This window comes from Nelumbo nucifera, chromosome 1 (assembly GCF_055504915.1).
Source record: "Nelumbo nucifera cultivar China Antique chromosome 1, China Antique-T2T, whole genome shotgun sequence".
Classification (NCBI taxonomy): domain Eukaryota; kingdom Viridiplantae; phylum Streptophyta; class Magnoliopsida; order Proteales; family Nelumbonaceae; genus Nelumbo; species Nelumbo nucifera.
In genome coordinates, this window is record NC_142649.1 from 99,026,498 (window position 1) to 99,050,896 (window position 24,399).

The following is a 24,399-nucleotide window of genomic DNA, read 5'->3' on the forward strand; positions in this document are numbered from 1 at the left end:
CCTGTGGTTGCTTCTTGCTATAGGTGATGTCTTATCACCTTCTGTAATCTTTTTTCTTTAATAATTTTTCTTTTAAGAAAAGAAAGCATTGTCGCACAGACATAACTTTTGTGTTTTTCAATGATTATATGGTTGTTACAACACCAACTTCATTACAGGTTGGAGTGGCTGCTTTTCATTTGAGGTCAGCTTCATTATATCTTTCTCAATTCATTGAAACTAGCAGTACATATCAGAACACAAAGACCTTGCTGCATTTTTATGATCCTAAGGTAATTATTGCCCCCCTCTCCAAACAAGCCACCTCTGGATGGCATGGTTGGAGTTTCAGAGCTGGTGGATAGGTTTTATACATCAGTCAAGAAGGTGGTAATCTATTATTTTGGATTATGCAAATCTTTGTGTGTGCATAATGCATGAATTGCAGTGATTTTTTTTGATAATTATGCATTCCAGTTAAATTACATGTTCTGTTTTCAACTGTGCAGGTTGTAATGTCTCATGGTTGCAAACCACTCACTATGGATATGACCATATTTTCGATGCATGGCATTATTCTTGGTTAGTAGATGTTTGTAAGACTGCTATTGTGATCATAATTGCCCAGGTATGTATCAGCATTAGGTATTAATTCAAATGTCCTACTTGCTTGGGCCCAACCTTTGGGTGCATGGCTGTAGAGTACATTCGACAATGTTTCTACCCTAAGAAGAATTGGGCTATGTTTTGTTCATTTTGAATATTAAAATAATGTTATGCTTTTTAAATACACCTGTTTACATAAATTGTTATCAGTAGTACCACATTAGTACGAATTTTGTGAATTCCTGGCATTGCATAAGTAGCTCTGTAGGGATGTATATAACGTAGATGATATCTGCTCTATGCTTTTACAGTTCTAATCTTCCTTTGTTGCTTAAAATAAAAAAATATTATTATTTTTTTCTCTTTTGATCAGTAACAACTAACAAATACAAACTTTTTTTTTTTTTTCGATAAATAAACATAATTTATTAGTGAACTACTGAAACATGAGAAGAGGTTGTCATTACAGCTTAAAAGAAAATGAGAGTATGACACTGGTTTCTGTCCCCTATGCAAATTGCATTTGGCCTAAGGCCAAACTTTTATCAAACCCTTGTACCCATTGAACTACATGTCCTTTGAAAACCATTTAAAGGCTTAAAGTGTTTGATATCATTTCTATAACTCCACAAAGCTGCTTTACTTCCTTTTGTTAACCATCTGATTGTAACATGGGTGCCCCTTTAATAACCAATTATTCAACTCCCATCTCCTTTATGTTTCATACTCCGGTAACTACTTGAACTCCACCGATTGGACTTGAAAACATTCCACGAATGAGTCCATTCTCATATCTTACCACTCCCCCTACCGTAAAAATCTAGTTCCATCCATCCATCCCTTTGCCAGTGATTTTCACTCCCTCCTTGCATTTTGCTTTTCTTTGTTGATGAGGCTGCAATTGCTGCCTAATTTCTAAGAATATCATTCATTATGAAATCCAAGAACAAATATATTGTTTTCAATCAATGTGCCTCCCTCACTATAATGTTTTCCATTAAATCCTCTTCATTTCTTTCAGTTTCCTTAAACAATCATGCACTCCTTTCTTCCCATATAGGCCAAATCATAGTAACCAGCGCAATTGTCCATGTTAATCTTCCTCCTTCTTTGACAACTTGATCATGGACCATCAAACAAATTGTCCAAACTAGTAGGGAGAGACCACTTGCATCTAAATAGAGCAAGGAAATATTCCGAAATACAATAGACAAATGGATAGGAGATTAGGAAGTGGTAAGCCGTCTCCCCATTCTTTTTTTTTTGCACATTAGACATGAATCAAGAGATTAATACCAGTTGGGTCTCTTCTTTTGTATTAAATCACTAGTATTAATGCTCTGACGGAAGACTTCCCAGCAGAAGACACTAATTTTCAGGGGGATGGGAACACATCAAACTTCCTTTACAACAAAGGACATCTGGGAGGGACTAGGAGAAAAGCAACCTTCCAATCTTGGATCAAGAGAAACCCCATCCAACACATGCAAAATGATAGAAACAAGAGAAATTTCAAAGTTCCAATGATTTTCTTACTTGAATAAAAAAATCAGAAAAAAATGTGTTTTCTAATGTAATTTAGAGAGAAGAAGAAAAGAAGTCAACCGAGGTTCGGAGAGAAGAGAGAAGAGAAGAAAGAAGAGAAAGGGTGCGGTTGGATTGTTTTGGCCACCCCACTAAATCTTATTTATATCTGTGACTTTAAAGAAGTAGAGTTACTCTAATACCCCTACTTAAAACAAAAGAAAATAAAAAAGGCCAAATCGGCCCGACTACCATAACTGTAACATAAAGAAATAAACCGTAAAATATAGTTTGGGGCTGGGACCACAGACACACTAATAGTCTATCAACAAACTCTACATTCTTCTTTGGCCAAAGGTTAAACTAAAACCCGAAGGAGGAGACAAGGGGATAGCAAGCTCAAAAATAGTTTTCCCTTTAAGAGAGGAATGATGAACATAGAGTGGAAACTACCTTTCAATGGAGACTCCTCAACCCTATGGTCTTCCCAAAATTCGATTGTATTACCAAAGACAAGGCCATACTTGTTGTAATTAAGGAAGAATGGGAGGATACCATGAATGTCTCAAAGTAGAGTCAACAGTAGTTCTATGTGATAGACCATCGTCCCAACTTTTATTTGTGAGCCTATGCATACATACCACAACCCGATGGCATAGAGAATGGGCAGATTTGTGGGATAGCGAAAATCTTTAACATAAAGTTGTGAGTATTCATGAGCTCTCAGAGTGGTTGGGATGCTGGAATTTTGTGTAGGGCTACCCTTACTTCTTCGTCGAAGGCAATTCATAGCACTCTTTCCCCATTTCTTAATCGCATCATCAATGATATCTTGCCTGGCAACAAGGTTAAATTCTTGATAGATCGCTAGCTTGGAGAATCCTTGTTGAAATGTGTGTTTCCTTTTCTCTATGCCATCACTAATCTTAAAAAGAGATCAACTTTGGGTTGAAAGTTGGATTTTAGGAGAAACGCAAGAAAGCTTGAATTTATTCACACTTCTAGGTTTTTGAATTTGTTGGATGGGGTGGTTCTTGATAGCTCAGTTGGGGATAAACGAATATGGGTTCCTAACTATTAAGATAGGTTTTCTTGTAGTTCCTCTTTTAATATGTTGGTTAAGGTCACTCCCCACACTGAGTCTATCCTGTTGAGTTGTGACATATTGAGAGTTTTGGTGTCCACCTATTTGCCCAAAAGTTAGTACTTTTTGTTGGGATGTTTTCAATGGAAGTATCAAAACCCGTGACATTTTGCAACAAACAAAAGACCTAGTTGGCCCTTATACCACTCTGTAGGACTGGTGTCCCACAAAAGACCAATTTCATAGTTCATAAGGTTTTCTTCTTTCAATGGACAGTCCATTTCAATGGACAGTCGTCAACCAATGGCCTTCCCATGATTCAATTTTATTACCGAAGACAAGGTAAAACTTGTGTAATGATTGTGGAATATTGGGAGGATACACTGGATGTCTATCGGAGGAAAGTCAAGAGTTGTTATGTGTCGTAGTCCATCATTCCAACCGTTTTTTGTTAGCTCATGTATACTTACCACAAACCGGTGGCATAATGTTTTGGCGGCTTTTTGGGATATCGAAATTCGTAGGCCTAAATTTGTAGTGAACACTAATGGGCTCCCAGAGAATGGTTTGGATACTGGAGTTATGTGCATAGATATATTAACTTCTTGTTGGAGGGCTATTCATAGTACTTTTCCCCTATTTCCGTATCGCATCATGTATGGTCTCTTGTATGGAAACAAGGTCAAATTCATTGAAGATCTCTAGTTTGGGGAATCCTTGTTGAATGGTGTATTTCCTCGTCATTACTCCATATCGAATCTTAATTAGAAAACAATCTCTAACTTTCTTCTATCTCTTCATCCTTTGGATTTGATTGGAAGTTGGATTTCAGAAGAAATGCCAGAGCATTTAAATTTGTTCCCATTTAAGAGGATGTTGAGTAACGCCATCTAACACATCCAAAAGGATAGATGCAAGGGCAATTTCAGAGATGAAAAGGTTTTCTTCACTAGCCCAATGTTCCATCTAATGCCAAAGGAGACTAGGGGTTAACAAGCTCAAAAGTAGTTTTATTTTTAAGAGAAGGAACGATGAAGATCAGGTGGTAGTTATCTTTCAATGGAGAGTCCTCAACCAAGGGCCTTCCCATGATTTGATTTTATTACCAATGACAAGGTCAAACTTGAAGTGATTGAGGAATAGTGGGAGGATACACTGGTTGTCTATCGGAGGAAAGTCAAGAGTAGTTCTATGTCATAATCCATCATTCCAACCTGTATTTGTTAGCTCATGCATACTTACCACAACGCGGTGATATAATGTTTTGGCGGCTTTGTTGGATTTCGAAAATCATAAGCATAAATTTGTGGTGAGCACTCATGGGCTCTCGGAGAATGGTTGGGATGCTGGAGTTATGTGCGTAGATACATTAACTTCTCCTTGTAGGGCTATTCATAGTACTCTACCCCTATTTCCTTATCGCATCATGTATGGTCTCTCTTAAGGAAACTTGGTCAAAATCTTGGAAGATCTCTAGTTTGGGGAATCCTTATTGAAAGGTGTATTTCCTCATCCTCACTACATATCGAATCATAATTAGAAAACAATCTCTGAGTTTGTTCTAACTCTTCGTCCCTTGGATTTGATTGGAAGTTGGATTTTAGAAGTAATCCTAGAGCGTTTGAATTTGTTCCCATTTTGGAGGATCTAGAGTAACACCGTTTAACACATGCAAAATGTTAGAAACAAGAGCAATTTCAGAGTTGAAAAAGTTTTCTTCAGTAGACCAAAATTCCATCTAGGACCAAAGGAGACTAGGGGTTAAAAAGCTCAAAAGTAGTTTTATTTTTAAGAGAATGAACGATGAAGATGGGGTGGAAATGATCTTTCAATGGAGAGTCATCAACCAAGGGCCTTCCCTTGATTTGATTTTATTACCTAAGACAAGGTCAAACTTGTAGTGATTGTGGAATAGTGGGATGATACAATGCATGTTTATCTAAGGAATGTTAACAGTAGTTCTATGTCATAATCCATCGTTCCAAGCTTATTTGTTAGCTCATGCATACTTACCACAACGCGGTGGCATAATGTTTTGGCGGCTTTGTGGGATTTCAAAAATCATAGGCATAAATTTGTGGTGAGCACTCATGGGCTTTCAGAGAGTGGTTGTGAAGCTGGAATCCTTGTTGAAAAGTGTATTTCCTCGTCTTTTCTCCATATCGAATCTTAACTAGAAAACAATCTTTAACATTGTTCTAACTCTCCATCCTTTGGATTTGATTGGAAGTTGGAATTTAGATCTAATCCGAGAGTGTTTGAATTTGTTCCCGTTCAAGAGGATCTAGAGTAACGCCATTTAACACATGCAAAAGGCTAGAAACAAGAAGAATCTCCGAGTTGTAAAGGTTTTCTTTACAAGGCCAAAGTTCCATTTAAAGCCATAGGAGACTAGGGGATAAAAAGCGCAGAAATAGTTTTATTTTTAAGAGAAGGAACGATGAATATAGGTTGGAAGTGATCTTTCAATGGAGAGTCCTCAACCAAGGGCCTTCCCATGATTTGATTTTATTACCAAAGAAAAGGTCGTACTTGTAGTTATTGAGGAATAGTGGAAGAATACAATAGATGTCTATCGAAGGAAAGTCAAGAGTTGTTCTGTGTCATAGTACGTCATTCCAACCTTTATTTGTTAGCTATGCATACTTACCACAACCCGGTGGCATAAAGTTTTGGCAGCTTTGTGGGATATCCAAAATCATAGGCATAAATTTGTTGTGAGCACTCATGGGATCTCATAGAATGGTTGGGATGCTGGAGTTATGTGCATAGATACATTAACTTCTCTATGGAGGACTATTCATTGTACTCTACCCCTATTTCCCTATTGCATCATGTATGGTCTCTCGTATGGAAACAAGGTCAAATTCATGAAAGATCTCTAGTTTGGGGAATCCTTGTTGAAAGGTGTATTTCCTCGTCTTTTCCCCATATCGAATCTTAACTAGAAAATAGTCTCTAGCATTGTTCTAACTCTTCATCCTTTGGATTTGATTGGAAGTTGGAATTTAGAACAAATCCGAGAGCATTTGAATTTGTTCCCATTTAAGAGGATCTAGAGTAATGCCATCTAACACATGCAAATGGTTAGAAAAAAGAGAAATTTCAGAGTTGAAAACTTTTTCTTCTCTAACCCAAAGTTCCATAAAAAGCCAAAGGAGATTAGGGGATAAAAAGCTCAGAAATAGTTTTATTTTTAAGAGAAGGAACGATGAAGATTGGGTGGAAGTGATCTTTCTATGGAGAGTCCTCAACCAAGGGCCTTCCCATGATTTGATTTTATTACCAAAGACAAGGTCCAACTTGTAGTGATTGAGGAATAATGGGAGGATACACTGCATGTCTGTCGGAGGAAGGTCAAGGGTAGTTCTATGTCATAATCCATCATTCCAAACTATATTTGTTAGCTCATGCATACTTACCACAATGCGGTGGCATAATGTTTTGGCGGCTTTGTCGAATATCGAAAATCATAGGCATAAATTTGTTGTGAGCACTCATGGGATCTCATACAATGGTTGGGATGCTGGAGTTATGTGCATAGATACATTAACTTCTCTATGGAGGACTATTCATAGTACTCTACCCCTATTTCCCTATCGCATCATGTATGGTCTCTCGTATGGAAACAAGGTCAAATTCATGGAAGATCTCTAGTTTGGGGAATCCTTGTTGAAAGGTGTATTTCCTCGTCTTTTATTACATATCGAATCATAATTAGAAAACAATCTCTAAGTTTATTCAAACTCTTCATCCCTTGGATTTGATTGGAAGTTGGATTTTAGAAGAAATCCGAGAGCGTTTGAATTTGTTCCCATTTAAGAGGATCTAGAGTAATGCCATTTAACACATGCAAAAGGCTTGAAACAGGAGCAATTTCAGAGTTGAAAAGGTTTTATTCACTAGCCCAAAGTTCCATCTAAAGTCAAAGGAGACAAGGTGATAAAATGCTCCGAAATAGTTTTATATTTAAGAGAAGAAACGATGAAGATAGGGTGGAAGTGATCTTTCGATGGACAGTCCTCAACCAATGGCCTTCCCATGATTTCATTTTATTACCAAAGACAAGGTCAAACTTGTAATGATTGAGGAATATTGGGAGGATACACTGGATGTCTATCGGAGTAAAGTCAAGAGTTGTTATGTGTCGTAGTCCATCATTCCAACCATTTTTTGTTAGCTCATGTATACTTACCACAAACCGGTGGCATAATGTTTTGGCGGCTTTGTGGGATATCGAAATTCGTAGTTATAATTTTGTGGTGATCACTCATGGGCTCCCAGAGAATCGTTGGGATACTAGAGTTATGTGCATAGATACATTAACTTCTCCTTGGAGGGCTATTCATAGTACTTCTCCCCTATTTCCTTATCGCGTCATTTGTGGTCTCTCGTATGGAAACAAGGTCAAATTCTTGGAAGATCTCTAGTTTGTGGAATCCTTGTTGAATGCATGTATATTTACCACAAACCGGTGGCATAATGTTTTGGCGGCTTTATGGATATCGAAATTCGTAGTTATAAATTTGTGGTGATCACTCATGGGCTCCCAGAGAATGGTTGGGATACTGGAGTTATGTGCATATATACATTAACTTCTCCTTGGAGGGCTATTCATAGTACTTTTCCCCTATTTCCTTATCGCGTCATTTATGGTCTCTCGTATGGAAACAAGGTCAAATTCTTGGAAGATCTCCAGTTTGGGGAATCCTTGTTGAATGCTGTATTTCCTCGTCATTACTCCATATCGAATCCTAATTAGAAAACAATCTCTAAGTTTCTCCTATCTCTTGATCCTTTGGATTTGATTGGAAGTTGGAATTTAGAACAAATCCGAGAGCGTTTGAATTTGTTCCCATTTAAGAGGATCTAGAGTAATGCCATCTAACACATGCAAATGGCTAGAAAAAAGAGAAATTTCAGAGTTGAAAAGTTTTTCTTCTCTAGCCCAAAGTTCCATATAAATCCAAAGGAGATTAGGGGATAAAAAGCTTAGAAATAGTTTTATTTTTAAGAGAAGGAATGATGAAGATAGGGTGGAAGTGATCTTTCTATGGAGAGTCCTCAACTAAGGGCCTTCCCATGATTTGATTTTATTACCAAAGACAAGGTCCAACTTGTAGTGATTGAGGAATAGTGGGAGGATACACTGCATGTCTGTCGGAGGAAGGTCAAGAGTAGTTCTATGTCATAATCCATCATTCCAACCTGTATTTGTTAGCTCATGCATACTTACCACAATGGGGTGGCATAATGTTTTGGCGGCTTTGTGGGATTTCGAAAATCATAGGCATAAATTTGTGGTGAACACTCATGGGCTCTTAGAGAATGGTTGGGATGCTGGAGTTATGTGCATAGATACATTAACTTCTCCTTGGAGGGTTATTCATTGTATTCTACCCCTATTTCCTTATCGCATCATGTATGGTTTCTCGTATTGAAATACGGTCAAAATCTTGGAAGTTTCTTGTTTGGGGAATCCTTGTTGAACGGTGTATTTCCTCGTCCTTACTCCATATCGAATCTTAGTTAGAAAACAATCTCTAAGTTTCTTCTAACTTGTCATCGCTTGGATTTGATTGAAAGTTGGATTTTAAAAGAAATCCAAGAGCGTTTGAATTTGTTCCCATTTAAGAGGATCTAGAGTAACACCATCTAACACATGCAAATGGTTAGAAACAAGAGTAATTTCAGAGTTGAGAAGTTTTTTTTCACTTGCCCAAAGTTCCATCTAAAGCCAAATGAGACAAGGTGGTAAAATGTTCAGAAATAGTTTTATATTTAAGAGAAGAAACGATGAAGATAGGGTGGAAGTGATCTTTCAATGGAGAATGCTCGACCAAGGGCCTTCGCATGATTTGATTTTATTACCAAAGTCAAGGTCAAACTTGTAATGATTAAGGAATATAGGGAGGATACACTTGATGTCTATCGGAGGAAAGTCAAGAGTTGTTCTGTGTCGTAGTCCATCATTCCAACCTTTATTTGTTAACTCATGCCTACTTACCACAACCCGGTTGCATAATGTTTTGGCAGCTTTTTGGGATATCGAAAATCGTAGGCAAAAATTTGTGGTGAGCACTCATGGGCTCCCGGAGAATGGTTGGGATACTAGAGTTATGTGCTTCTCCTTGGAGGGCTATTCATAGTACTCTTCCCCTATATCCTCATCACATCATGTATGGTCTCTCGTATAGAAACAAGGTCAAATTCTTGGAAGAAACCTTGTCGAATGGTGTATTTCCTCGTCCTTACTCCATATCGAATCTTAATTAGAAAACAATCTCTAAGTTTGTTCTAACTCTTCATCCTTTGGATTTGATTGGAAGTTGGAATTTAGAACAAATCCGAGAGCATTTGAATTTGTGCCCATTTAAGAGGATCTAGAGTAATGCCATTCAACACATGCAAAAGGCTAGATACAAGAGCAATTTCTGAGTTGAAAAGTTTTTCTTCTCTAGCCCGAAGTTCCATTTAATGCCAAAGGAGATTAGGGGATAAAAAGCTCAGAAGTAGTTTTATTTTTAGGAGAAGGACCGATGCAGATAGGGTGGAAGTGATCTTTCAAGGGAGAGTCCTCAACCAAGGGCCTTCCCATGATTTGATTTTATTACGAAAGACAATTTCCAACTTGTAGTGCTTGAGGAATAGTGGGACATACACGCATGTCTGTCAGAGGAAAGTCAAGAGTAGTTCTATGTCATAATCCATCATTCCAACCTGTATTTGTTAGCTCATGCATACTTACCACAACGCGGTGGCATAATGTTTTGGCGGCTTTGTGGGATTTCGAAAATCATAGGCATAAATTTGTGGTGAGCACTCATGGGATCTCAGAGAATGGTTGGGATGCTGGAGTTATGTGTATAGATACATTAACTTCTCTGTGGAGTTATGTGCTTAGAAGTAGTTTTATTTTTAAGAGAAGGACCGATGAAGATAGGGTGGAAGTGATCTTTCAATTGAGAGTCCTCAACCAAGGACCTTCCCATGATTTGATTTTATTACCAAAGACAAGGTCCAACTTGTAATGATTGAGGAATAGTGGGAGGATACACTACATGTCTGTCGGAGGAAAGTCAAAAGTAGTTCTATGTCATAATCCATCATTCCATCCTGTATTTGTGAGCTCATGCATTCTTACCACAACGCGATGGATAATGTTTTGGCGGCTTTGTGGGATTTCGAAAATCATAGGCATAAATTTGTGGTGAGCACTCATGGGATCTCAGAGAATGGTTGGGATGCTGGAGTTATGTGCAAAGATACATTAACTTCTCTTTGGAGGGCTATTCATAGTACTCTACCCCTATTTCCTTATCGCATCTTCTATGGTCTCTCGTAAGGAAACAAGGTCAAATTCATGCAAGATCTCTAGTTTGGGGAATCATTGTTGAAAGGTGTATTTCCTCTTCTTTTCCCCATATCGAATCTTAACTAGAAAATAGTCTCTAGCATTGTTCTAACTCTTCATCCTTTGGATTTGATTGGAAGTTGGAATTTAGAACCAAATCCTAGAGCGTTTGAATTTGTTCCCATTTAAGAGGATCTAGAGTAACGCCATCTAACACATGCAAATGGCTAGAAAAAGGAGTAATTTCAGAGGTGAAAAGGTTTTCTTCAGTATCCCAAAGTTCCATCTAATGGCAAAGGAGACTAGGGGATAAAAAGCTTAGAAACAGTTTTATTTTTAAGAGAAGAAATGATGAAGATGGGGTGGAAATGATCTTTCAATTGAGAGTCATCAACCGAGGGCCTTCCTTTGATTTGATTTTATTACCTAAGACAAGGTCAAACTTGTAGTGATTGAGGAATAGTGGGATGATACACTGCATGTCTATCTAAGGAAAGTTAATAGTAGTTCTGTGTCATAATCCATCATTCCAAGCTTATTTGTTAGCTCATGCATATTTACCACAACGCGGTGGCATAATATTTTGGTGGTTTTGTGGGATATCAAAAATCATAGGCTTAAATTTGTGGCGAGCACTCATGGCCTTTCAGAGAATGGTTGGGATGCTAGAGTTATGTGCATAGATACATTATTAACTTACCCTTGGAGGGCTGTTCATTGTACTCTTCCCCTATTTCCTTATCGCATCATGTTTGGTCTCACCTAAGGAAATAAGGTCAAATTCTTGGAATATCTCTAGTTTGGGGAATCCTTGTTGAAAAGTGTATTTCCTCGTCTTTTCTCCATATCGAATCTTAACTAGAAAACAATCTTTAACATTGTTCTAACTCTTCATCCTTTGGATTTGTTTGGAAATTGGAATTTAGGACAAATCCGAGAGCATTTGAATTTGTTCCCGTTCAAGAGGATCTAGAGTAACGCCACCAAACACATGCAAAAGTTCCATATAAAGCCAAAGGAGACTAGGGGATAAAAAGCTCAGAAATAGTTTTATTTTTAAGAGAAGGAACGATGAAGATTGGTTGGTAGTGATCTTTCAATGGAGAGTCCTCAACCAAGGGCCTTCCCATGATTTGATTTTATTACCAAAGACAAGGTCGTACTTGTAGTTATTGAGGAATAGTGGAAGGATACAATATATGTCTATCGAAGGAAAGTCAAGAGTTGTTCTGTGTCATAGTCCATCATTCTAACCTTTATTTGTTAGCTATGCATACTCACCACAACCCGGTGGCATTAAGTTCTGGCAGATTTGTGGGATATCGAAAATCATAGGCATAAATTTGTGGTTAGCACTCGTGGGTTCTCAGGGAATGGTTGCGATGCTGGAGTTATGTGCATGGATACATTTACTTTTCCTTGGACGGCAATTCATAGTAGTCTTCCTCTATTTCCTTAGTCCAAGATGTATGGTCCCTCGTATGGAAACAAGGTCAAATTCTTGGAAGATCTCTTGGGGAATCCATGTTGAACGGTGTATTTTCTCGTCCTTACTCCATATCGAATCTTAATTAGAAAACAATCTCTAAGTTTCTTCTATCTCTTCATCCTTTGGATTTGATTGGAAGTTGGATTTCAGAAGAAATCTGAGAGCGTTTGAATTTGGTCCCATTTAAGAGGATGTTGACTAACGCCATCTAACACATCCAAAAGGCTAGATGCAAGGGCAATTTTAGAGGTGAAAAGGTTTTTCTTCTCTAGCCCAAAGTTCCATCTAAAGCCAAAGGAGACAAGGTGATAAAATGTTCAGAAATAGTTTTATATTTAAGAGAAGAAACGATGAAAATAGGGTGGAAGTGATCTTTCATTGGAGAGTCCTCAACCAAGGGCCTTCCCATGATTTCATTTTATTACCAAAGACAAGGTCAAACTTGTAATGGTTAAGGAGTATTAGGAGGATAGACTGGATGTCTATCGGAGGAAAGTCAAGAGTTGTTCTGTGTCGTAGTCCATCATTCCAACCGTTTTTTGTTAGTTCATGTATACTTACCACAAACCGGTGGCATAATGTTTTGGCGGCTTTGTGGGATATTGAAATTCGTAGGCATAAATTTGTGGTGAGCACTCATGGGCTCCCAGAGAATGGTTGGGATACTGGAGTTATGTGCATAGATACATTAACTTCTCCTTGGAGGACTATTCATAGTAGTTTTCCCCTATTTCCTTATCTCATCATGTATGGTCTCTTATATGAAACAAGGTCAAATTCTTGGAAGATCTCTAGTTTGGGCAATCCTTGTTGAATGGTGTATTTCCTCGCCATTACTCCATATCGAATCTTAATTAGAAAACAATCTCTAACTTTCTTCTATCTCTTCATCGCATGATTTTGATTGAAATTTGGATCTTAAAAGAAATCCAAGCGTGTTTGAATTTGTTCCCATTTAACAGGACCTAGAATAACGCCATTTAACACATGCAAATGGCTCGAAACAAGAGTACCTTTAGAGTTGAAAAGTTTTTTTTTTCACTAGCCCAAAGTTCCATCCAAAGTCCAAGGAGACAAGGTAATAAAATGTTCAGAAATAGTTTTATATTTAAGAGAAGAAATGATGAAGATAGGGTGGAAGTGATATTTCAATGGAGAGTCCTCAACCAAGGGCCTTACCATGATTCTATTTTATTACCAAAGACAAGGTCAAACTTGTAACGATTGAGGAATATTGGGAGGATACCCTGGATGTCTATCGGAGGAAAGTCGAGATTTGTTCTGTGTCGTAGTTCATCATTCCAACCGTTTTTTGTTAGCTCATGTATACTTACCACAAACCGGTGGCATAATGTTTCGGCGGCTTTGAGGGATATTGAAATTCGTAGGCATAAATTTGTGGTGAGCACTCATGGGCTCTTATAGAATGTTTGGGATACTGGAGTTATGCGCATAGATACATTAACTTCTCCTTGGAGGGTTATTCATAGTACTTTTCCCCTATTTCCTTATCGCATCATGTATGGTCTCTCGTATGGAAACAAGTTCAAATTCTTGGAAGATCTCTAGTTTGGGGAATCCTTGTTGAATGGTGTTTTTCCTCGTCATTACGCCATATCGATTCTTAATTAGAAAACAATCTCTAACTTTCTTCTATCTCTTCATCCTTTGGATTTGATTGGAAGTTGGATTTCAGAAGAAATGCGAGAGCGTTTGAATTTGTTCCCATTTAAGAGGATCTAGAGTAACGCCATTTAACACATGCAAAAGGCTAGAAACAAGAGCAATTTCAAAGTTGAAAAGGTTTTTCTTCACTAGCCCAAAATTCCATCTTGGACCAAAGGGGACTAGGGGTTAGAAAGCTCAAAAGTAGTTTCATTGTTGAATGGTGTATTTCCTCGTCCTTACTCCGTGTCGAATCTTAGTGATTGAGGAATAGTGGGAGGATACACTGGATGTCTATCGAAGGAAAGTCAAGAGTAGTTTTGTCTCATAATCCATCATTCCAACCATTATTTGTTAGCTCATGCATACTTACCACAACGTGGTGGCATAATGTTTTGGCGGTTTTGTGGGATATCGAAAATCATAGGCATAAATTTGTGGTGAACACTCATGGGCTTTTAGAGAATGGTTGGGGTGCTGGAGTTATGTGCATAGATACATTAACTTCTCTTTGGAGGGCTATTCATAGTACTCTTCCCCTATTTCCTTATCGCATCTTGTATGGTCTCTCGTAAGGAAACAAGGTCAAATTCTTGTAAGATCTCTAGTTTGGGGAATCCTTGTTGAACGGTGTATTTCCTCGTCCTTACTCCATATCGAATCTTAGTTAGAAAACAATCTCTAAGTTTCTTCTAACTCTTCATCGCTTGGATTTGATTGAAAGTTGGATTTTAAAAGAAATCCAAGAGCATTTGAATTTGTTTCCATTTAAGAGGATCTTGAGTAATGCCATCTAACACATGCAAATGGCTAGAAACAAATGTAATTTCAGAGTTGAAAAGTTTTTCTTCACTAGCCCAAAGTTCCATCTAAAGCCAAATGAGACAAGGTGATAAAATGTTCAGAAATAGTTTTATATTTAAGAGAAGAAACGATGAAGATAGGGTGGAAGTGATCTTTCAATGGAGAGTGCTCAACCAAGGGCCTTCCCATGATTTGATTTTATTACCAAGGACAAGGTCAAACTTGTAATGATTGAGGAATATTGGAAGGATACACTGGATGTCTATCGGAGGAAAGTCAAGAGTTGTTCTGTGTCGTGGTCCATCATTCCAACCTTTATTTGTTTGCTCATGCATACTTACCACAACCCGGTGGCATAATGTTTTGGCGGCTTTGTGGGATATCGAAAATCGTAGGCATAAATTTTTGGTGAGCACTCATGGGCTCTCAGAGAATGGTTGGGATATTGGAGTTTTGTGCATTGACACATTAATCTTCCTTTTTTCTTTGACGACTTGAGCATGGAGCCATCAAATAACTTGTCCATTCTAGTAGGGAGAGACCACTTGCATCCATTCATTTTGCATATTAGATGTGAACCAGGAGATTTATACCAGTTGAGTCTCTTCCTTTGTATTGAATCTCAAGTATTAATACCCCCATGGAAGGCTTCTAGCAGAAGAGAAGACACTAATTTTCGAAGGGATGGGAACACATCAAACTTCCTTTACAAGATTGGACATCGGGGAGGGACTAGAGGAAATTAATGATTTTAAAGGAGGCACAAAAAAAAAAAAAAAACCACCCATAGGACTAGTGGCCCACAAACAACTGTCCAATCTAATGGGATCTAGAGAAACCCCATCCAACAAATGCAAATGGCAAGAAACAAGAGGAATTTCAGTGTTCCTAAGGTTTTTCTTTTTAGCCCAAAGTTTCTGCCAATTCCCGAAGGAGACAAGGGGATAGCAGGCTTAGAAATAGTTTTGCCTTTAAGAGAGGAAACGATGAAGATAGATTGGAAGATATCTTTCAAAGAAGACTTCTCAACCCATAGGTCTTCCCAATACATAGAGTGGAAGATATCTTTCATGTAACTCTAGTTGTCGACCTATAAAAATTTTATCAAATCATTTAAGTTATATTTATATAAGTTAACATTTTATAGATAATGTGGGCGCATGGCCTAGCATGTGAAATCATTGGTTGTGACGCTTGAGCTATCTTCTGAAGGCCATGTCTTTCTCTTGTAGCACTGTCAGCATGCACACATGTATGTGCCTGCATTTTAGAGTGGTTTATCATTCATTCTTTTATGACATGGAACATTTGTTTTAACAATACCAATAATAAGAAAAATTTTGTAATGATGCTTGAACTACCAGAATATCTGCATAAGACCCATATAATGTGGCTGTTACAAGGAATTTCCTATGCAGGACTAGACTACTCCAAGCCCAACCCTCTTCATCGTTTAAAAGACATCAAGACTATCAATCCTCTTCTGCCCAATCCTCTTCCTATCCATAGGAGGAACAAGAGTTTTTAGGTTAACTACTTTTTCTATCAGTAGGTTTACTACATTTTCTTGTACTATGGTTGTATTATTGTTTATGTCAATTGGATTCTTGTTCAGTAAAACTACTCTCTGCGTTTTCATTTTAAAGCCAAACTGTATAAGATTCAAACTTGGAAAATTATAATTTTAATTATCGGAAGACCAAGAATGCTCAATATGTCAAAGGTGATGAGCAAATGGTTTTCGTAACAGATGATGACTAGGTGCAAGATAGAATTATTGTTAAAATTTATTAAATGAAAATCTAGTTCCTAGGACTAGACTAGAATCTTTGGGTACTTGTACAACCAGGGTGTTTGGAGTCAAACAAGCTGAAGCAAAGATGAACACAAGAAAGCTTTGGAACCAGGATAATGCCTTGAAATAGGTTAAGGAATTATCTATTGCAGTCGAGTTCACCTCTGTTCTTACGACAGTGGTTAGAGATTATAATATACATGATGGAGTAACATGACTATCTCTTTAATTGGGTTTAGACTGAGCTTTCAGGGAATTGGTTCGTACTACCTTAGAATGGAACTTAGCGGACTAGTTCTGTTTAGGACTGATCAGGTGGTTCTTTTTGTTGCAATTCCTGTTTTTCATAAAATCTTATTGGAAAATAAATATAATTAACTATTTGAGTTTCTCAGTGAAGTTTCTGTACAAATTCCTTCACATTTTCTCATAAAATACATGTATATTTGTTTTCATCAAATGTTTTCTGAAGATATAACATGAAACAACATGACTCCACAAATAGAACTCTGCTATAATAATATTTAAGTTGCTTACACTATAAAGAAACTGGTAAGCAGAATTTCTTGAAAATAGTGCATAGATAGTGTTATAGAGAAAGAAGTTTTTAAGTGGCTGTATTCTGGAAGCTGCATACTTCTAATATTTATAGAGGTGATGAAATGGTCCATGATGCCATTCAAGATAGGGTCTTCTGTGACTACTGTTTCAAGGCTAACAAAATTTTCAATGTGGCCTATGGTGTTGATAATGTTAGAAGGAGACAGGTGCTGATATCAAGCATTATCCTTCTTAAGACTGCTTTGGAGCTTCTCCGAAACATTTCCAAGCCCATCTGTGAAAATGAAAAGTATGCTTCTATATTTGAAAAGGTTAAGTTACACTTGCTTTTGCTTACATTATTATATGTGTTTATATGCTATTATGTGTTTTTTTAGCAAATAAAAACTCATTAAATAAGTGTTGTGATAATAATGTATTTGTGCCATGCTGATATCCATGTTCTTTTATTTCATTCTTATTTACTAGCGGTGACTCATGTGATGCATTGGATGCTTTCTAAAACTGTATTTTTAAGGGAAAAAAATGAAGTTACGGTGATTCACCGAAGGTTTTATATATTTCTGGTTCTTTACATATAAAATAGGAGGAAAAACAATTTTTTCCTTTTAAGTTATTGAGCTTCTAGCTTATTCCTATATATATTTATACTTTATACCATCTATAGATTGTTGTTGGACTATCAGGTCCCATACCCAGATATCCTGTTTTCTTTCCAAAAGATACTTAAATTATTAGATGAGGTTTGCTAAGACCATTACAGTCATATACCAAGCAAGTTCCTTGCATTTTTAGCACAAGATGACTGTTGAGAATCTCTTAGCAAATAACAGAGATTAAAGAATTGATTCGACTTAGAATTAACTAATCCTTATTATAATCTCAGATAGGGGGTAGGGTGACCTTTATTAGGGCTACATTTGCTAACCTTCCAACCTATACTACCTATCAGTGTTCAGGAGTCCCCCAAGGGAGGCTAAGAAACTGGAGAAGGTAATGAGGGACTTTCTGTGGAAACCAGGGGAGGTGAAAAAGGATCATCTGGTTAGATGGGAGATAGTTAATAAACCTAAGGAAGAAGGGGGTCTAGGGATAGGGAATATAGTGCTGAAGAATGTAGCCCTCCTTGGAAAGTGGTTATGGAGATGGCCCCGAGAGAGAGAGAGAGAGAGAGAGAGAGAGAGAGAGAGAGAGAGTATGGCATGAGGTGGTGTTTAGCATTCATGGCTGCTCAGGAAATGGTTGGGATGGTGGGATATCTCGTCGAACTACCCTTACAACACCTTGGAAAGCTATACATGGTATTCTCCCTCACTTCCTCAGTTTTATCAGGTATGATGCCTGTTCCGGTGATGTTATCAGGTTCTGGGAGGATGTTTGGGTGGGTACTCAACCCTTCAAAGAGCGATTCCCCTCGCTTTACCCTATCCCTTCACAAAAATGAGCTGATTGCAAATTTTCTTCCGAACCCGTTATGTCCCTCGTCTTTAAACTGGGATTTCGGTTTTTGTAGGGGATTAGGGATGGTGAGTCGATTTGTATCACTAAGCTTCTTCATTTACTAGAGTCTGTTTGTTTGGACCCCACTTTGTTTAATCAAAGAGTTTGGACTCCTCTTCCTAAAGGTACTTTCACTTGCTCTTCTTTCAAAAATCCCTTAGTTCCAACCCCAATTCCCAAGGGTTCCCTTTCAAAGAAGTTTGGGCCTGACCTATCCCTCCAAAAATTGCTGTATTCTGTTGGAAAGTCTACTATGGGAAAATCAATACCTTGGAAAACTTGCAGAAAAAGAGACCCTCTCTTTGTTTCTCCCCGAATTGGTGTTTCTTGTGCAAGGCCCAGAATGAGGACTGTTTCCATTTGCTGATTTCCTGCTCTTTTGCTACAAACTTATGGAGTTGGAGTTAGTTTATTTGGAGGTAGGTGGTCTCCACCAACTGATTTGAGTATGTTATTTAACCCATCTTTTTTTGTTTGGCACACTAGAAGAGGCAAGTTCATGCGGAAATGCGTCAGGGCAGCAACCTTATGGACCCTATGGGAGGAAAGGAATGCAAGAGTTTTCTTAGAGAAGGAAAGAAGATTAGATGAAGTGAAGGACTGCATCCTAAGAAGAGCAATACATTTGGCTGAAAATCGTGGAGATATTTGATGATTTTTCTTTTGATGACTTGTGGAGGAATTGGTTAGTAATGTTTTGGGCGAAGTTGTAATTTTTTGTCTCTACCTATTCTTTTGTTTTCTTGATTGTACTTAGAAGATAAGTGTGTTTGTCTTCCTTATGTAACCTCTTTGGTGAATTAATGAAATTGTTATTGATCAAAAGAAAAAAAAGGAATTGGTTAGTAATAGCTAATACTTCTACAAAGAAGAATAAACGCTTATCAGAATGGGAACCGCCGTCAGAAGGTGTCATCAAGTTAAATTTTGATGGAAGTATCCAAGGTAACCCTGGGCCGTCAGGTATAGGGGGTGTCTTGAGGAACAAGAACAGCAGCATCATCTCCTTATTCTCAGGACCGGTGGGAGTGGGGGACTCTACGAGGGCAGAAATACTAGCTGCAGTACAAGGAATTCAAATCGCTAACCAGCTTGGGGTGGAGCATCTCCTAGTTGAAGGGGACTCTCAGGTAGTAACAAGGTGGCTTCTAAACCCGGATGCTACCATTTGGGGCTACAAAGACCTCATCAAAAAAGTAAAGTGGTTAACTAGGAATATGAGATTTGAGGTAAAATGGGTAAGTAGGTCAGCTAATACTGTGGCTGATTCTCTGGCTAAATAGAGGGTATCCAGGGAGATCCTTTTTTGTGCTACTTTGTAAGTTGTTATAATATTTTGGAAGCTCTACTTAACTAACCTGGAGAGGTTGCATCTCGTGCCTCTCCTTGGGACATTGTACTCTTCACCTCTGCTTATTAATAAACTTCATTCATTTATCAAAAAAATCTCAGATAGCTGCCACCATGCTTCATACATTGATATATTTTAAGGATTTTCACATGTTCCAATCTCTGCTCTCTACCTTTTCTTTCCTTTTTTTCACATTATTGAAAATTAGGATCTACTAATAGAACTATATAAAATTATTATAAGCTCTTTAATGAAAAGTAAAGGTTTCTTGATATAGGAGTTCTAACATGTCATTGCTGTAGTTTTAATTGAAATTTTTGGGGTTTAATCACAGCTTACCCACCAAAAGAAGAAGGATTGTTTAGTATACAAATTTAAAATGTAGTTACATGAATAATAATTAAAATACCAAGCAATGTTTCCTTAAAAAATCAATATTATTAGAAGCTGGACCAGACCTAGAGACTCCTAGGACCTGAACTAGAACATGATTGGGTCAAGTAGGTTGCTGGGTCAACCTAGATTTTAGGTACATGCCATGAGCCCACAACAGGATGTTGGTAGTCCTTTTCGTTCTACTTTCTTCTCCCTTCCCAAGGAAAGAGATGATTGGGAGGCTTGGATGATGATGGTGATGCTTAATTGCTTATAGAAACATGACAGTTTTGAAATAGATGATTGGTTGATTCCAGAAAACCTAGATATTTTTTTTTTAATTCCAGAAATGTAGAGCTTAGCAGACCATCGTTCTTAATGATTCCTAACACTAGCTCTTTCCTGTTCTTGTAATCTTTTTAAACCTTTTGTTGACTCCCATCCTTTATCCTAATTCTTTCCTGTTTCTCTTCCCCAACCCACTCACCCTCTTAATTTCTCTTGTCATCATTGTTTGCAATTTTAATATACAGAAATACAAAAAAATCGGGAATATTCTACTAATTTTACTGGGATGTTTGGAAATGCCAGATTTACAGAGCCAGTTATGCATTGAAAAGATGAAGAAATACATCTGGTGGGAAATGGGGACTGATGAACATATTAAAAAGAAATCGAATGAAACTCAGCAGCCATATGTAAGATGTCCTTCAATATATGCTGAATAGCCCATGAGCATGATACAGATCTTCCTCTCAAACCAATAAAACCTGATATCTGTGTGAACATAAATGGTTTGTTCCTTTCTTTTTTAATTAACAAATGCGATCCCAACAAAAAAACATTCCAATGTGTTTCCAGCATGATCTGTGTCCACACATCTCAGATTTATAAGTCCCACTCTTATGGTTAGATGTGCAGATACAGATGATATTTACAATGGTTTAACAGGTCAGTCTCAATAATGTATCATGCAGATGAGCTCCCAAACAGTCGAAGCTGTTTTTCCCCCTAAATGGTCCAACAACAATCAAACAAGTAAACATGCATGTTATTCAATAAATCAAACAGTGAAAATTAGAATGGATTGGACTTCTACATTTGTCTTTTTCAAACATACATTTGCCTCGTGATAGTGCACCCCTTTCATAAAAAATAGGATGTGCCAAAACATTCCCCTCGGAACCAAGGACCGATCATGGCTGCTACAAAAGGATGATCTGAGAATAGAGTTCAGAGTGATTGTCAAACTATAATCTCATAAAGGAAGGTTGGTGCTGAATGGGTCCTAGGTTGCAGCTGCATTTAGAAAAACTAGGTGCTGTTAGGAAAAGGATGGAATGAGGTGAACCCAGGCCAGGATTTATTTTGTAATCAAAGTGTTACAGTTCCGAGCCAAATGGGCTTGTACTTCATTGGCCTGCTACACTTTTTGAGTAGTAACTATGGAGACTGTTCAATGAAACTCTCATGGCTATTTATGCAAAAAAGGAAAACATTTGACCATCTTCTAGTTGCATTGCTTTAAATAGCTGGTGTGATGTTAGACTTCCTGCATCCATTCCTTCGGATGTTGGGGCCTAAGCATCCCAAACTTGAACTTTTAGCCTGTATACATAGGGGGTTGGTTTTGTAACTAGGGTCACAATTTATTCCATTTAAGTGTTAAGGATCAAAGATCATTTGTATTCTTGTTGCTTCTTAAAGTGGAAATACCCTATCTAAATTCATATCCACAATAACTAGGGTCTCAGTATTCAAAAAGTTTTTGTTTTCTATTTCTTTTAAAGGATGATAGACCACTGCTAGTGCACAACCACCAATGAAAGAAAAGTGCTGGTGCTGCTATCAATGGATCGGATAAACCCGGTAGAACTGAACCAAACCAACTAAATTGTAATTTATAATCAAGTCCGCTCCAGAGAAAGTGCTGGTGGCAAGGAAGAAACAATTGGGTGGAGAAGCCATGTTCAGAACCTTTAACTTGTTCCTAGAAAAAGGAAGTGATTAAAAAAGTAAAAAGAACAATTCTTTGTGTTTCCCCAATCACAGTTCTGGTTCTGAACTGTAACTGAAACCCAGCAAGCATGAACCTTTACCATCAAGCCAGCTGCCATTTCCTTCACAGATTAAAGCTTTCTATACAAATATCACATTGCTCCTTGCAAAAGAAAAAAACTCATAAATCAAATCAGATATAAAAATAAAGAGGAATGAAATATGTAGAGCTGCATACAAAACTTCAGAAGTAAGGCTTCGTTTGTTTGCAGTATGGTATAGATGCAACGGAGCATAATTAGTCCAAGTGTAAAATCTGGTTTACTTTTGCTTTGGATTTAATTGTCTTATTTATTTGTTAAAAATAAAATAAGAATAAATGGTTGGGACCAGAAATGATTTAATTGTCATATAGTTGGGAGGCTTAGATGATGATGATGCTTATAGAAACATGACAGTTCTGAAATAGATGATTGGTTGATTCTAGAAAATGTAGATGATCTTTTATTTAATTCCTGAAATGTAGAGCTTAGCAGACCATCAATTAACAATGTTGGACCTTGTTCTAGCTGCAGTTGTTAAGTCCTTAAAGTTTGCTGGACTGGGAGTTATTAAGATACTCCCAGACATAGCTTAAAAAAATAATAATAATAATGAAGAAAAAGGGCTTTCTTATAAGCCTAGTCAGTCTTATTGATGGGCTGAAACATTTAGTAAAGAAAGGAGCCTACAGTCTAATTTAGTGAGCAACAGGCCCCAAGTTAATTGGTATTGTTTGTAATGCAATAAGCATTTAATGGGTTTGCAGTAGAGCCTATTTAATGGAACAACAGGCCCTAAAAGAATAAATTTGTATTAACTAATTTCTTGTGACGTGTCTCAATTATTTATAAGCATTTAATGAGTGCAATTCTTGTGCTGGGGAATTGCTCTCAAATTCCCCGGTAACCCTAGGTGCGCTCTTATCTCCTGGCAACCCCAGGATTGCACTCAAATTCCCCGGCAACCCCAGGAAGGCCCTGGCAACCCTAAGTGCGCTCTTATCTCCTGGCAACCCCAGGATTGCACTCAAATTCCCCAGTAACCCCGGGAAGGCCCTAACAACCCCAAGCGTGCTCATATTCCCTGGCAACCCCAAGCGCACTCATATTCCTTGGCAACCCCTGGCATGCTCAAATTCCCCGGCAACCCTGGGAAGGCCCTGGCAACCCCAGGTGTGCTCTTATCTCCTAGAAATCCCAGGATTGCACTCAAATTCCCCAGCAACCCCGGGAGGGCCCTGGCAACCCCAGGTGCGCTCTTATCTCCTGGCAACCCCAGGATAGCACTCAAATTCCTCGATAACCCCGGGAAGGCCCTGGCAACCCCAGGTGCGCTCTTATCTCCTGGCAACCCCAGGATAGCACTCAAATTCCTCGATAACCCCAGGAAGGCCCTGGCAACCCTAGGTGCGCTCAAATTCCTTGGAAACCCCAGGTGCACTCAGATTACTCGGCAACCCCAGGAAGGCCCTGGCAACCCCAAGCACGCTCATATCCCCTGACAACCCTAGGAAGGACCTGGCAACCCCAAGCGCACTCTGATTCCCAAGCAACCCTGGGAAGGCCCTGGTAACCCTAGGCGCACTCATATTCCCTGGCAACCCCAGGCGCACTAATATTCCCTACCAACCCCAGGCGCACTCATATTCCCTAGCAACCCCAAGTGCACTCAAATTCCCTGACAACCCCGAGAAGGCCTTGGCAACCCCAGGCACACTCAGATTCCCCAAGAAGGTCATGGCAACCCTAGGCGTGCTCATATTCCCTAGCAACCCCAAGCACACTCAGATCCCCCGACAACCCAGGCACGCTCACATTACCTAGCAACTCTAGGCTTACATCCAAATTCCACAGCAAAACTAAGCGCATTCACACCCCCAGGCAACCCTTGGGGGCTTTGTCAATATCAAGTATGATTCCTATCTAATTCATAAACGATACCTTGTCCAACTCACAAATGCAGTAGTCTAGGGGGGGGGACAAACTCCACCCATCCCGTACACTAACAATAACATTTTACTAAAAAACAACACTAATCTCGACCATTGATATCTCATTCCCATAGGAAGGCTCAGATAGCCCTCTTATGCGCTGACCAAAATCTTCCACAAAGGTCTGGAACTCATAATTAACCCTTCGGGCTAGTTGCCTTGCCAAACATGGTTGAGATAAACTCTAACTTATGCCAATTATTTAGTTATACTATGACTGAACCCTTACTACATCGCCCATGAAGGGCCTCGCCTTCATAAGGCACGACAACCCTCGATCCT

General features: G+C 38.4%; 1 long non-coding RNA gene across 18 annotated transcripts in view; it reads left to right on the top strand.

Moving 5' to 3' along the window:
- LOC148803593 (uncharacterized) overlaps positions 1-20,926 on the top strand; it is a 108,017-nt gene extending 87,091 nt beyond the window's left edge. For 6 of the 18 annotated variants that reach the window (XR_016077419.1, XR_016077417.1, XR_016077423.1 and 3 more), the window contains 2 exons: positions 489-607; positions 18,848-20,076. This is a non-coding gene — a long non-coding RNA (uncharacterized LOC148803593). Of the gene's footprint in view, positions 1-158; positions 367-488; positions 608-17,057; positions 20,077-20,678 lie in introns of those variants that run through there. The other 12 variants (XR_016077427.1, XR_016077431.1, XR_016077428.1 and 9 more) reach the window with 9 other exon arrangements.
- The last annotated feature ends 3,473 nt before the right edge of the window (positions 20,927-24,399 follow it).